Source organism: Apteryx rowi, unplaced genomic scaffold, assembly GCF_003343035.1.
Source record: "Apteryx rowi isolate R43461 unplaced genomic scaffold, aptRow1 scaffold_245, whole genome shotgun sequence".
NCBI classification, from domain to species: Eukaryota; Metazoa; Chordata; class Aves; order Apterygiformes; family Apterygidae; genus Apteryx; species Apteryx rowi.
In genome coordinates, this window is record NW_020448808.1 from 30,806 (window position 1) to 43,516 (window position 12,711).

Consider the following 12,711-nt stretch of genomic DNA (forward strand, 5'->3'; position numbering starts at 1 on the left):
CCTGAGCTCCTCATAATAGCTGAGAGCTGCTTACTAAGTTTTTTAATATGTGTCAGGGTTCAGTGTTTCCATGTTTTTTAACATGTAATCTCTGTGCAGATACAGTATATATCTCTTGACCTTTGCTTGTTCTAAAGCTAGAGCAGAATTGCCCTGCCCCACAGGGCAGATGGGTATTACCTGTATCAGAACAATAACTTGTTGCCATTTACTTGCCAAAGTTAGTGGTTGAGTCTGGTCTTACTAAATGTCAGTAGAGTTTTGGGTTTTTGTTGTGTTTTGACTACATCTTCATTGTTGTGTTGTGTTACAATATTTGTCCCTTCCCTGCTTATGAATGTTTCTCAGTTTAACTTGTTTACAGTTTGTTCCTGAAAACTTAAAACCAGTATCTTGGTAAATTGGAGGAGAGCTAAATGTGACAGCCATAGCTGTGGTGTGCTGTCTCACAGTCAGCATACTGGAAGTACATGCTGCTTCCCCTTGTGGTGGTAACTGGTATTGTCTTTTAAAAAAGCTTGCTGCATTTTTACTTCAGAATTACACGATGATCATCATGTGAGGTTGTACAACAGAAGTCTTTCACTGAAGTCTGTCCTTGTTGCTTGCAATTTCTCCTCATTTGTTGCGTTTCCAGTGCTTTTGATGTTAAATCCAAAACAACAGTAACAAATTGCACTTTGGACTATCAAAGTGCTATTAATAGAAGCTTCTATAGCTCTTAACCAAATTGGTGAAAACATCCGTAAACCTGAAACAATATTTCTGTAATGGGAGTTGGGTGGTTTGGGGTTATTGTTGTCTGGGTTGACAAAAGCTGAGGAATGTCAGTGAAGAATTAAAACCCATAAGGTGAAGTGTATGCTTGTTTTCATATGAACCATAATATAAATATGTTAATAAAAGACCCAGAAAGTGATGTTCTTACTTGTCCAAAACGATGACAGGCAAAATAAAATATTTACATAAGTTTTTCTTGTAATGTCTTGAAAGAAGAAACTCTTCTAAAAAGCAAATTATGGTGACAGCATCTTAAAATGAAATGGTGTGCTCATCTGCATTTTGGTTGATCTGTGACTAGGTAATAACAAACTGTACTGAAAAGGTCTGTTGTAAAATGTGATCATGTTGGCTTTTTTTGTTTAAGCTTTAGTAGCCTCAAGTCCTGCTGATTTATGCATTGACTGTGCTGTTAGAACATCAATCTTTTGTCTCAGTCTTCAATACTTTACATGTTTTAATGATGAAGATGCATGATTTGATTTGCCTTAGCTGGCTGCAGTAAGCTAGAGTAGTTATGGGAAGGCTGGCCTCTAGTGACCAAAAAAAACCTGATAAATCTTTTTGGAAAGAAAATGCCATGGGGAAGTTTCAAGTGAACTTAAAGACCATCTGTCTCCCTGCAGGCCCCTTCAATTTAATTGAAGTAGTGAGGGTTTGTTCTTGGCTAAAGTATTCTCAGTATCCCAGTGATCTGCAGAGTAGGAAGTTTAAAAAAAAGTTGGTCAGGCCTGTTTTAGACTGCTTTCCCGCCCATACAAGTCCCATGTACAGTGTAAGGACCATCAATGCATAGTCCGCCTTTCTGAGAGCATGGCAGGTTATGTTTATGGTTAGTGTGATCTGGCCTCTTCTGCTGATTTTAATCATGTAAGGCAAATAGAAAGAAGGGTTTTTTATGTAAAGCCATATTTGATACTACCCAAAACAGAACTGGAAGGCATGCTGCCACTGGTGTGTTTTCATTAGTTGTGCAAGGCCCTACCAGGGTTAGTTTGAATCCCCTTTACCGATGCAGGCAGAAACTCCTCCTGAAGCACTTTCAAGCAGCAGATGACTTGCATGGGGCCATTGTGCGAAGCTGAAAGAAACTGATGTCCCTACTTGTCTGGGACTGTGGGCATTGGTCCTGGAGTGAGGAGTCAGGCAGGGATTACTTGGTTGTTGGTCTGCATGGCCCTCTTTAGTGTGTGTTTCTTGTGGGGGGGGGGGCAGTTGTTTTGTTTTGAGGTTGCTCAGAGCTGATGCTCTAGGGATCCTTTCTGGGTGGAGTAAGCAGTGGCATATGGAAGGACTGTCCTGCAGACCTGGGAGTTCTCCTTTCATGGTCGAAAGGATGGTTCTGGGTACAAGCATGAAGATTTTGAGCTGGTCTTTGCAGCTACTGATTCTGCACCTCTCATACAGAATCAAGACATCTTTTTTAACAAAATGTTTTTTAGTTGTTTCTCATTCTTTACACACTGCTGCCTGGGGCTAAGAGCAAATGGCACCCTGGCAGTTTCCCTGATTTACTTCCTGCTAAAGCATGCACAACTTACATTATTTCATTTCTCAGCAGTACCATTTTTAGCCTGACTGATAACTTGAAAAGCCACTCTTCTAACTTCTTATGAGAAGTTTGTTGGCATGTGGAAGATGGGGGTTTTATAGCTTTTTTTTTTTTTTTAAGATATGAAACAACTTACTAAAATGCTTTCAAGCTCCACTGTTCCTTAAAGATAGTGGGTTCTAGAGCAATGGTGTGTTCTACAAATAGGTTTAAAGGACAGGATGTTGCCCTTTTTTCCTGTCACAAAGCGCTGCTTGCCAAGCCAAAATGGGATCTACTGCTCAAACAATATTCCAAACTTGACAAAGCACCTGACTACTTAAGGAAAAATATTTTGTCTTGTCCATCTCCAGGATTCAACTTAAGTGGAAGTCCTTTGAATAAATTCTGAAATGCCCTTTTTGGTATCTGCACTGAGGTTAGTTTTTCTCCTTAAGAATCTTAAGGCTCTACACAAATAATGCTATGCCCTTGTTTGCAAAAAAGTAGGTGAAGAACTGCGTGTGTGGTGGGGTGGTTTGTTTTTTGAATGGACCATAGGTCTAAACAGTTAACCTTGCCACCAGAGCATGTCTCACTTGTGTGAGATTTTAAAGCATAGCTTGGCTCTGCAGGAAATACCACTGTTCTTATCAGGCTGCTTCTAAAACTGGTTTTAAAATCCAGGATATTCTAAAGACAACACAACCAGAACTTTCTATTTGGCCACCTGTCAGTGCTGTTTGAAAAATCAGAGCTACTTTGCTTGATACTGACTGGGTATGTGATACACCCTTTTTGATCATACTGGTGAGAGACCTGCTTCTGCTGCCCAGATTTCACCTTAAATGCTGGGAAAGGAAAGCTAACAGTGTGTGTGGACTCTGCAGTTTTGCAAGAGTCTGAAGCAATAAAAAGCAGTTCAGGAGCATGAATGATTTGGCCCTCTCCTGCTACAAGGCTGATACTGCCACTGTTGTAGGAATTCCTATGTGAGGTGGAGCTCAGAAGGTCACAGATGGGAGAGATTAGCCTTCAAAATAAAGGGCCTAACAGTAAAACTGTTGTTTTGCTGTATTTCTGTGATACACTACACCAGCACAAATGCTCCAGTGGTTAGCATGGTCTGTAAAATGGCATCTCTGGCACTAGAAGTTCATGGAGAGAATTTCAGAAAAATTTTATTTTTTTTAAATTGGAATCAGCATGAATGTATGACTCAAATATATACACTTAACAGCAGAAACTTTACATTCCATCTTCAAACTGCTGAAATAGAACTTCTGTTTTAAAATTTTTTTACAAGCCAAAAAATAATAATTTGCCACTGCTTCTGTGTGGTCATGCAAATTGTATAAGTTACAGGTTTATTTCATCATGATATAAAAAGGTTGCTTTTAAGGAAGCAGTTGCTTTACACTCTGTGACCAATATAGCAAAAACATATCCTTAAATGGAGTGTAAGGCCATACCAACTTTGTGTGTGTGTGCATATATATCTATATATGTATATTTAATACATAGAAAAGACAGGGAGGTCCCTTTTTAAGGTGAGTAGGGAGAAGACACGTGAGCACTTCATGATTAAGCTAGCTTATTCTTTTTGGAATTTAAGTCCTAAGATTTAAGTATTGGTACCACACTTCTTCTGTATCTCTGTAGTGTTGCTTCTGTTCTTGAGGATAGAAGCATGAAAATTAATAGGCTTTGACTTTCCCCATTATTTTCTCTCAGATTTGTTTTGAGTCATGCTAGAGCTGAGATGAGCTGTGCAATTGCTGTCCTACTTCAGCAGAACCTGTAAGAGCAAAACTGCTGTTAGTGGTCCAGCACAGGTACTTGGAGAGCACCTGAGAATTGCCCAGTTTTCTCTGCCTGCTTACCTAAGCTCCAGGGTGATTAGTTCTTCCTCTGCACATTTGTCTGAAAAATCCCCTGTGAGATAATCCCCTGTGACAATATTTTAGTATGCACCTCACAAGGAAGCAAACTAAAACGGGCAGGTGAATATGAATTACTTCCACACCTGTTTCGTATGAGTTTACTTGAAGTTAAAGGGAGATGAGTTTTATCCCCTGAACAGCAGCTTCCTCTTTTTCTTCTGCTTAAAAGAGTTGGTTAAAGTGCAGCAGTTTCAATGTCACTGCTGCCTTCTGAGGTTTCAATAGGATTGGCAACAAGGCCACCTAATTTACCATTTTTCAATCTTATCTTGTTTATGAGCAAGCTAGAGGGAATACCTGCATCCTGATTTTTAAATGGTTTAAAAAAAATTTTTTTTTTTTTTTTTGAAAAATGCAGAAGTAGTTCAAATGAGGATTTGGTACTTAGGAATTCTATTGTTTAGGTCACTGGGGTCAGATGGGGTCTGGATGGACACTTCAAGAGGGTGCAGTTCTCAGCTGTCTGGACTGCCCCGCAGCTGCGGTTTGTCTCTCTCTTGCTCTGTTTTGGCAACCCCTGTTTACCTTCTGCAGCCATGTTAGCAGACTCCGATTCCACTACAAAGTGAAAGGTGAATGAGAGAGTTGCCCCCGCTGCCCCCTCTGGGGCACAGTGACTCTGGGCAGAGAGATGGGGCAGCCAGTAACATCTTACACTGGCTGCTAAATCCAGCCCAGCTCATCTGTCAGAGCCGTTTGCTATCCTGGTATAAACAGTATCAAGGCTCTGTTGTATTTTGGAACAAATGAGCTTTAGTAAGTCAAGCTGTTGAAACAAAGATTTTCTTCATAGAAATGGCTTACAGATGGGAGAGATACAGAAAATAGGACAAAACAATGCCACTATTTAATAGCTTTTTAAAAGTTTTAGGGAGGTATCCTTTTTAAATACCAGATTCTTTGGGGTTTGACCAGTGAGGTGGATGCTTCTGGGAAACTCTGAAATGCTGTTTCTCAAGGATACAATGAAAACATATTTCCTATGTGCTGAACTGTTCCCACTTCTATTTATTTAACATGCTTTCAATTAGAAAGTATTCCTGCTGTGTGTGTTTGTGTCTTCCCCCCCACCCTGCAAGTAAAATCAAGTGTGCAATAGTTGTCTTGAACAGAAATATCTTAATTTTTAAGTATTTTTATTTTTCTTCTAAAGATAAATTCATTTACAAAATCATGTAAATGGGAGGTGTACGTCTGTAGTTGGAAGGGAGAAATTCCTGGGTTCTCCCCTCCTTTTTTTTTAATATCACTTTTGTGTAAGTTTTACGTTACTTCTTGTCTCAATTTTAATATAATAAGCATGATATGCTGCACATTGTGGTAGAATGTGAGTAGACAACACACAGTCCATAAAATGCCACTGTCCACGATGATATGCCTGCTTTTGGCTGCTGTTTGATCTCAGGTTGGTGGTTACAAACAGCTGCTTAGGACAGAGTTTGTGCATCTTCAGGATTCAAAGGCTGCTTCCAGAATGGTGTTCACCAATGCTGCAGGGATGGTAAATCGCAATGAAATGCACTGTGACCTTTGCATATCAGGCCATTTTCCAGTGAAGTCCTTAATCTGTTGCTTCATCTTTAGATCTCTTTATAGATCTCTTGATTCACTGGAGTTTGACTGCATCTCAGACGTGTTAATGGCTTGTAGCAGTTGCCATCTGTTTCAGTTCTATTGAAACATAAAGTCACTCTTTTTCCTGCAATTCTGAAGTCCATGAAAAGCGGTGAGCTCTGGTTATGTTTGACACTGTCCGTAATGTCATAGCCAGGCTCAGGAACCCCACAAACTTATCTTTTTGCATATGAATTCCATTCCTCATTAGGATTGAGATGCTCCAGGCAGTGCATTTCAGGGTAACTTATGCCACACATGTGTGGTGAGTTAAGTCACTTGGCCTCTGTGCCTTAATGTCTGTCTGTCACCTCATAAATTTCTCTGGACTTGCCTGTCTCTCCTGATTTACTATGCCAATTGTCGGGAGTGCAGCGTTGATTGTACAGCGAGACACTGTTGCAGCGAGCAGCAAGATGGAGCTCAAAGGTGCAGTGTTCAAGCACAACAGATCGTTCTTCCCACTGAGGGGAAGGTGGATTATGTACCCACCATTCAAATTCTCACAGAGCATCACTGTTCAGACCTTGGTATTTTTACTTCTAAAAAATTCTAGTTTGGACACATCCAAAGCTGACGGATCCCCAAATTAATCTGCTGTCCTAAACTGATTTAAGGAGGGACTTATCAAGGAGTTGACATGCATGTGTTTTTCAACTGCCCTGTCAAGTTTGGTGACCTTGATCAGTGCTGGAGGACTGTAAAGGAGGTATCAACCTGGGGAGGGAGGTACTGTTTTGAATTCCTCCACCTGAAGTAGGCTAATTTAGGGATTTGTCAGGTTGGACTATGATGCTTTTGAGCTTGCTTTTCCTGCCTATTTCTGACCTAACCCTGGCACTGTTCTGGATTGAAACATAGGCAGATTTGGGAAGAGCAGGGCAGAAAGGAAACAAAAGTTCAGTGCAGGCAGAGAGCAGTGTTTCAAAGCCCTTGTTTGGGCAAACACAAGGTAAAGGAAATTGTGCTCCCTTCTGCTAAGGTGTTGGGCCAGCCTGTAGCAGAGAATTTCCTCTAGAGCTAAGCTTTACTAATCAGGCTGTGGCTATGGCCGATAGCATGGCCACAGTTACTTTTAATAAGATGACAGATAAGGAGAGGATATAGTAGTAGTCCTAATTCATTGGAATTTTTTTTCTTTTTCCTGGTGAAAAGTGGGATTGATGGCAAGCGGAGGCATGCTTCTGAGCAAGGACTTCTCAGGAGAGTTCATTATACTCCTGCCTGTGAAGGGTGTACCAGTGTCCCTCGCCTTAGTGTGCAGTTGTTCAGGGAAATGCACTTCCAGCACCATTCTTGTATTATGACGGTTGCCTCTTGTCCTTCACCTCCTTTCTCTTTTTGCTGGTTTCTCGAGGTTTGGTATCAGAGGTGTCACTACCCATGGTCTGGGTCTCTGCTTGTCCCTCTCTTGTGAATCCATATGCTGTACCTCACTCCTTACCTCATAGGACAAGTCAAGCCTCTTGAGTTCTCCCACTAGGCCGCCAGGAAGCAAGCGGTGGAATTTCAATGCCCTGGCCTCCAGGTGGGGACTATGTGGGGTGAGATTTCAAGCGTGACTGTGCTTACTACCATGAGGAGGAGGAGGATACAAGCTCCTGTCCCTTGCATCAATCCTTATCTGTTCTTCCTTGTTTCCCTCTAATCCCAGCCCTCACTGTTCTTGGATAGGGAGCTGAACTTAGGACTCCAGCTTCTAATACTGCAGCCTCACAAAAACAAAGCTGGCCTAGAAGCAGTGATCACAACACAGCTATGTCTTAGTGGCACATCCCAAACCCCAGAGCTGGCCCTGCTCCTTAGGGGCTTGTGTGTTGGTTCTTTACCCCATCAGAAGTAACTTCTGATGAGGATTTTAAAATATAAGTGCATAACCAGGAGAGGTGGCTAAGGCACCACCCTTGACACAATCTGTTTAATATTGCATAGTTTTGTTCAGTAAATGTCACCTGTTGGGATACCTATAGGTATCAAGCTAGAAACCCTGAAGCCCAAGCCCTGATTCTCCTATCATGAGAAGTCATGGCTTGTTGATCTCAGCAGGGCTATGACAGGGCAATGCTGATTTGAGCAAGACCATTATCAGGCCTCAATATAATTGTGCCTGCAAGGATGTCTTCACTGCAAAATTAATTCAGGGTCTTACCTGCTGTGTAGCTGGAGCTGTAATCTAGTGCCCAAAGTCTGTGGTGTGTTCAGCCTGGGCTAGCTGGCTCAGCTGGTCTGCAGACTAAAACTCAATTCATGCTTCTGTCAGGCAGGTAATCTGGTGAGGTGAGGATGCAAGCTAAACCACTAGAGAGCAAACAGACCTCTGGTATCTCCTTGTGTCCACCACCAGGTGCCTGAATAAGCCAGACATCTCTTCTCACAGACCCACTGGAGAAGATAATTTCAGCCTGCTACAGCGCTACCAATCCTGGGACTAGCTCCCTGGAAGGCCTACCACAAAAAAAAAAAAAAAAAAAAAAAAAAAAAAAAAAAAGACAGCTCTACCTGTCCCTGCTTGTGCCAAGCTTGACTCACCTGGAGTGGCAATGATATGCTTGCTTGCAGCTCTGAGACAGTGCCTGTAATTAAGGACTATGCCTCATGCCCCAGCCAGGCTCAGCCAAGTTCCCTCTGTAAGTGAAGGGAGAGTCCCAGTTTGGTTTAAGGTACTTAATGCAATTCAAGTGGCAAATCTATAAATAAAAGCTAGTTTTAAGGTGGGCTCATGTTTTTTCATGGTGGTGTCATCTCATGTCCTGTAAAAAATAGATGATTTTACACTGGAGGTACCAATATATTCCAGCCTCAAGTTGGTAACTGGTGATAAGATTTTTGCATCCTCTCTGCCCTCTGAGAGCTTCCACTACTGGGAAGTTGTTGAGGTCTCTGTGCATTGTGCTTTTTGTGACTGGCTTCTTACTGTCGATAGGAGCAGTGACAGCACTAAGCACAGCCTGCAAGCCCCAGTAGCAATGCTTTGTGTGCTGATGAGATCATTAAGCCAGTGTTAAGCCATCCCTGCCTGCCTCCTCTGAAAATAGCAACATCCTCTTTTGCTGCATCTGTTCCCAAACTATGCGCTTTCCATGTGCTTGTTCTGGGTCAAACCCTGGCTTCCCTGTCTCCAGCACTGCTAGGAGCTGGCCCTGTCCCATGACTGGCCTCACTGCCCTGTCTGCAATAGACCTGGAGAGCAGGAATAAGACAAAGACGTAACGCCATGGTAGTTTCTACATAGAAGCCTGGCACTAAAGTGCATGAGGACTGTGACCCAGGTTTGCTAGACAGTCATGATTTAAAGCAGTCTGGTTATTCCTACTGACAGCTTTGACCCTTAGGCTGTACCTGTTGGCACTTGGCTCTTCTGTTTGCCTTGAAYGCTAGGAGAAGACAGAATGATGTGGCATGCAAACATGTCTCCTTTCATTTTCTCTTTTGCTAGGATCCTTGCTTGACAACTGAGGCAGCAGTTTACTAGATGCTGAAATCCTCCCTCTCTTTGTAGCCTGCCGTGTGGGTCACGACCTCTGCTCAGCCTATGTTAGGGTACCCAGAGCTTTGGTTTGGACTGGAGGTCCTTCATTAGTGGCATGACAATGGGATATGATAAGTGAAGGTAGAGGTGAACTGGGAAAAGGGCAGGCCCTGCAAGTCAGGAGGCCAGCCTTCCCGTGCAAGGGAAGTCTGCTGGAAATGAGATCAGAGGTTGTGATTTCTCACCTAGCTCAGCCCGAGCTTTGCATTACCAAGCTAACTCCAGTATCTGTAGTCCAGGCTGTGCACTTCACAGTGTAGATGTTTCCTTAGTGTGGGATTTACCTGACAGTATAACCTGGGGGCTGTTCATCCCTGTACTTCTCAGAGGCGACTGTCTTACCTAACAGAAGCACCAGCATCTTCCCATCAGCTGCAGGCAGAGTCTGGAGTAGCTCCAAGCAGATGTCCTGTGCAATATGTACAACAGTTCCTTACATGTTGCCCAGTTCATGGCTGCCTCTTTCTTCTGGGGCCCTCTGCTGCCCACCATGGTGGAGAAAGACTGAAAATATGAGAGCCTGATTTCCAATAAGCGGCTGCCCTGTAGCTGGATCACTGAAAAAAAGTGGAACCATACAGGGATAACAGCCAAAAATGTTTGCCTTTTCTCTAATTTCTATGCTGCTTTGTTTTCACGCAGAACATGGTTATAAATGACCTCATTGGCCCATCCTCATGTTTTCCGGGAGTCCTTTCTGTGCATGCTTTGCTATGGGAGTGCTTCCCTGGTAACTCTGTAACCCTGTCTGTCTAGGAGGAATGGTAGATGTATTTTTTCCTTTATTTCCCAAGATACCTATCCATACCAGGGCCATCAAAGGTTGCAAAGCTGATGAACTTTTCCCCCTAGAAATGAAAGTTCAGATGGAGGGAGAAGGGAGATGAACACAGAAAAATGCAATATCCTTAAACAAGGTAACAGACTCATGGTATAGATTGATTTCTGCAAAAGAGACATGCAAGTGCCATTAGGAAATAATTATTAAAGAGAGGGAGAGAGGGGCTGAGAAGACTTAAAGGACGTGAAGAAATTTTGACAATGCTAGAATTAATGAATGTTAATTTCTACTTTGGTGCTCATCCAGCACACTGAAGAACAATTAAGTATCTTGATTTTTTTACTTAAATACTGTCTCCATAGAAATGATGGAAATCAATTGAGAAGCCTGAGCAGCATAAGATACCCTTTACCTCTCCCTTAAAGAAGTGGACAGGAATGTTCTAGGTGCTTTCTAGTAGAGAAGGGATCAAATCCTTCTTTCACTGAACTGAGCTTTGCATGGTACCACAGCAGGGCAGGACCAGGCCTGTTGCTTGCAGTCACCCACACAGAGGAGATGTATGATGTCTAGCTAGCAGGGAGTGATGTAGCCCTGCAGTCAAGCTGGCAGGATTGTGTTTTGGGGAAGGAGGGGTTCGTACTGTGTTATTCATTGCTGCCTATAGCAATGTTTTAGAGCAGGAATGGGGTATTGAAAGAGATTAGCTTCTCTTTATTTGGCACAGGGATAAGAACTATGTTTTATTAAAAAATGGTAGAACAGTACAAAAATATGATTGTATAAAATCTGTGAAAAATATGACACCATTTAAAATAGCCTTTTCTCCTTTCAAATGTTTCTCTCTTTTAAAAAAATATATATCGTAAATGCTTATAATCCTTTTCCACTAGCACTAGGAAACCAATCAAGGTTCTCAAATTATAGCCAAGATAAAGGACAACCAATAACGTAATTTGAATTGTCTTGGCTTTGCCTTAAATTAAGGATCTTCAGAAGTAGCAGAATCAAAAAAAAACCCAAAAAACAAAAACAAACCCACTCCAGAAAAGTCTGGAAAAAGAAGTAGTTTCTATTCACAGGACATGAGAATTTCCAGCATTTGAAACTGTTTGATGCTACCAGGAACAAAGTGACCCGGTCCTGATCCAGCAAAGGTTTCCAGGACAGGAGGAATGGGGGTGCTATGAGACCTACAAAATGAATGGCCCTGCCCATGTATTCAAAGGTAAGCTGGTCCTTTCCTAGGCTCAAGACAAAGCCTTGCAGTCTACAGGAGACCACACACTTACTGGTCTATCCTGGACCCTCCACAGCTCTGGCAGAAGTGCAGTTCCAGCTCTCTTGGCATAGGGAGGCAGCTGAGACAAAAGCAGTGGAGCTGGGGATACCGGCTGTCCAAGTGCAGAGCCCAGTGTTCAGAGCATCCCCACATTGGAAATGGGATGTGGACTCATCTCTAGGGCAGGAAGGTCTAACATTTGCACCACTCACAGATTTCTCTGTTCCTGGGATGCCAACTGGAAAGCCACTTTAATCAGAAGTTAAAGTGTGAAAATCCCGTCTGCCTGACCAAAAAATAATTTTATCCTACCTTTGTTTTCTTTTCCCCCAGTTATATTTACACATAAGGAAAAATAATTCCTGCTCATGAAGTGATACATTTTTAGTAACATCTGGAAATAATATTGTTTGGAAAAGGATGTTTTTCCAAAGAGTCCAAGTGAATTAGGACCTTATTTTCTCTCTTTACCGCCAGACCGCTGCTTATTTTGTTCAGAGGTTTTTCCTTCTGAGACTGGTTTTTATAGATAACTAACTAACTATTGAGTTAAATTCTATATGTCAATATTTCTGGAAGCTACCCTGCAATATCAAATCCTGTACATTTTTACTGATAAATATAATTGTCGGTACTATTAAAGCAGCCTACTTGGAAAAAGAGATAGATTATCAAAGCAATTTCTGTTGTAATTACAGAGACTAAACATGGCAAAGTACAGATGGAGAAAAATAGTTGATTGTGAATACTCCACAGATTTGCTAGGGGCTCTTAGAACAGTCTAAAGTCTTGTATATGTGGTGAAACTGTCTGGCAGAATATCTGTGGGACAGCTGCCTCAGTACTGTTAGGCCTTTGCCAAAACCATGGGACGTTTCATGTTAGGATATGAATGCTGTTCATTGTGACTGTGCAAGCAGCCTTTGGGCTGAAAGATGGCCCGAACAGAAACTGGATGCCTAAAGGAAAGGAAATAACACTGCTTATGGTGAGCATCAAATGCATCCAGTGGTTGGCAGAGTTGAACTGGATGTAAAGGCAGAGCTGGACTCCCAGAGGCTGGTAAGCATGTAATTTTTATTTCAGTCCCTAAACTCCCATGGGCTCCACTATAAGCTGAAGTGTTTAAATATGAGCAGGAAGTGCAAGTATCTTTCTGATGATTTCTATTCTCTAACTTGCCTTCCTTTGGCCTCCTCCAGTACCAAGAAGTGACACTGGAACTTCTGTGAAGTGGTAATTATTATTATA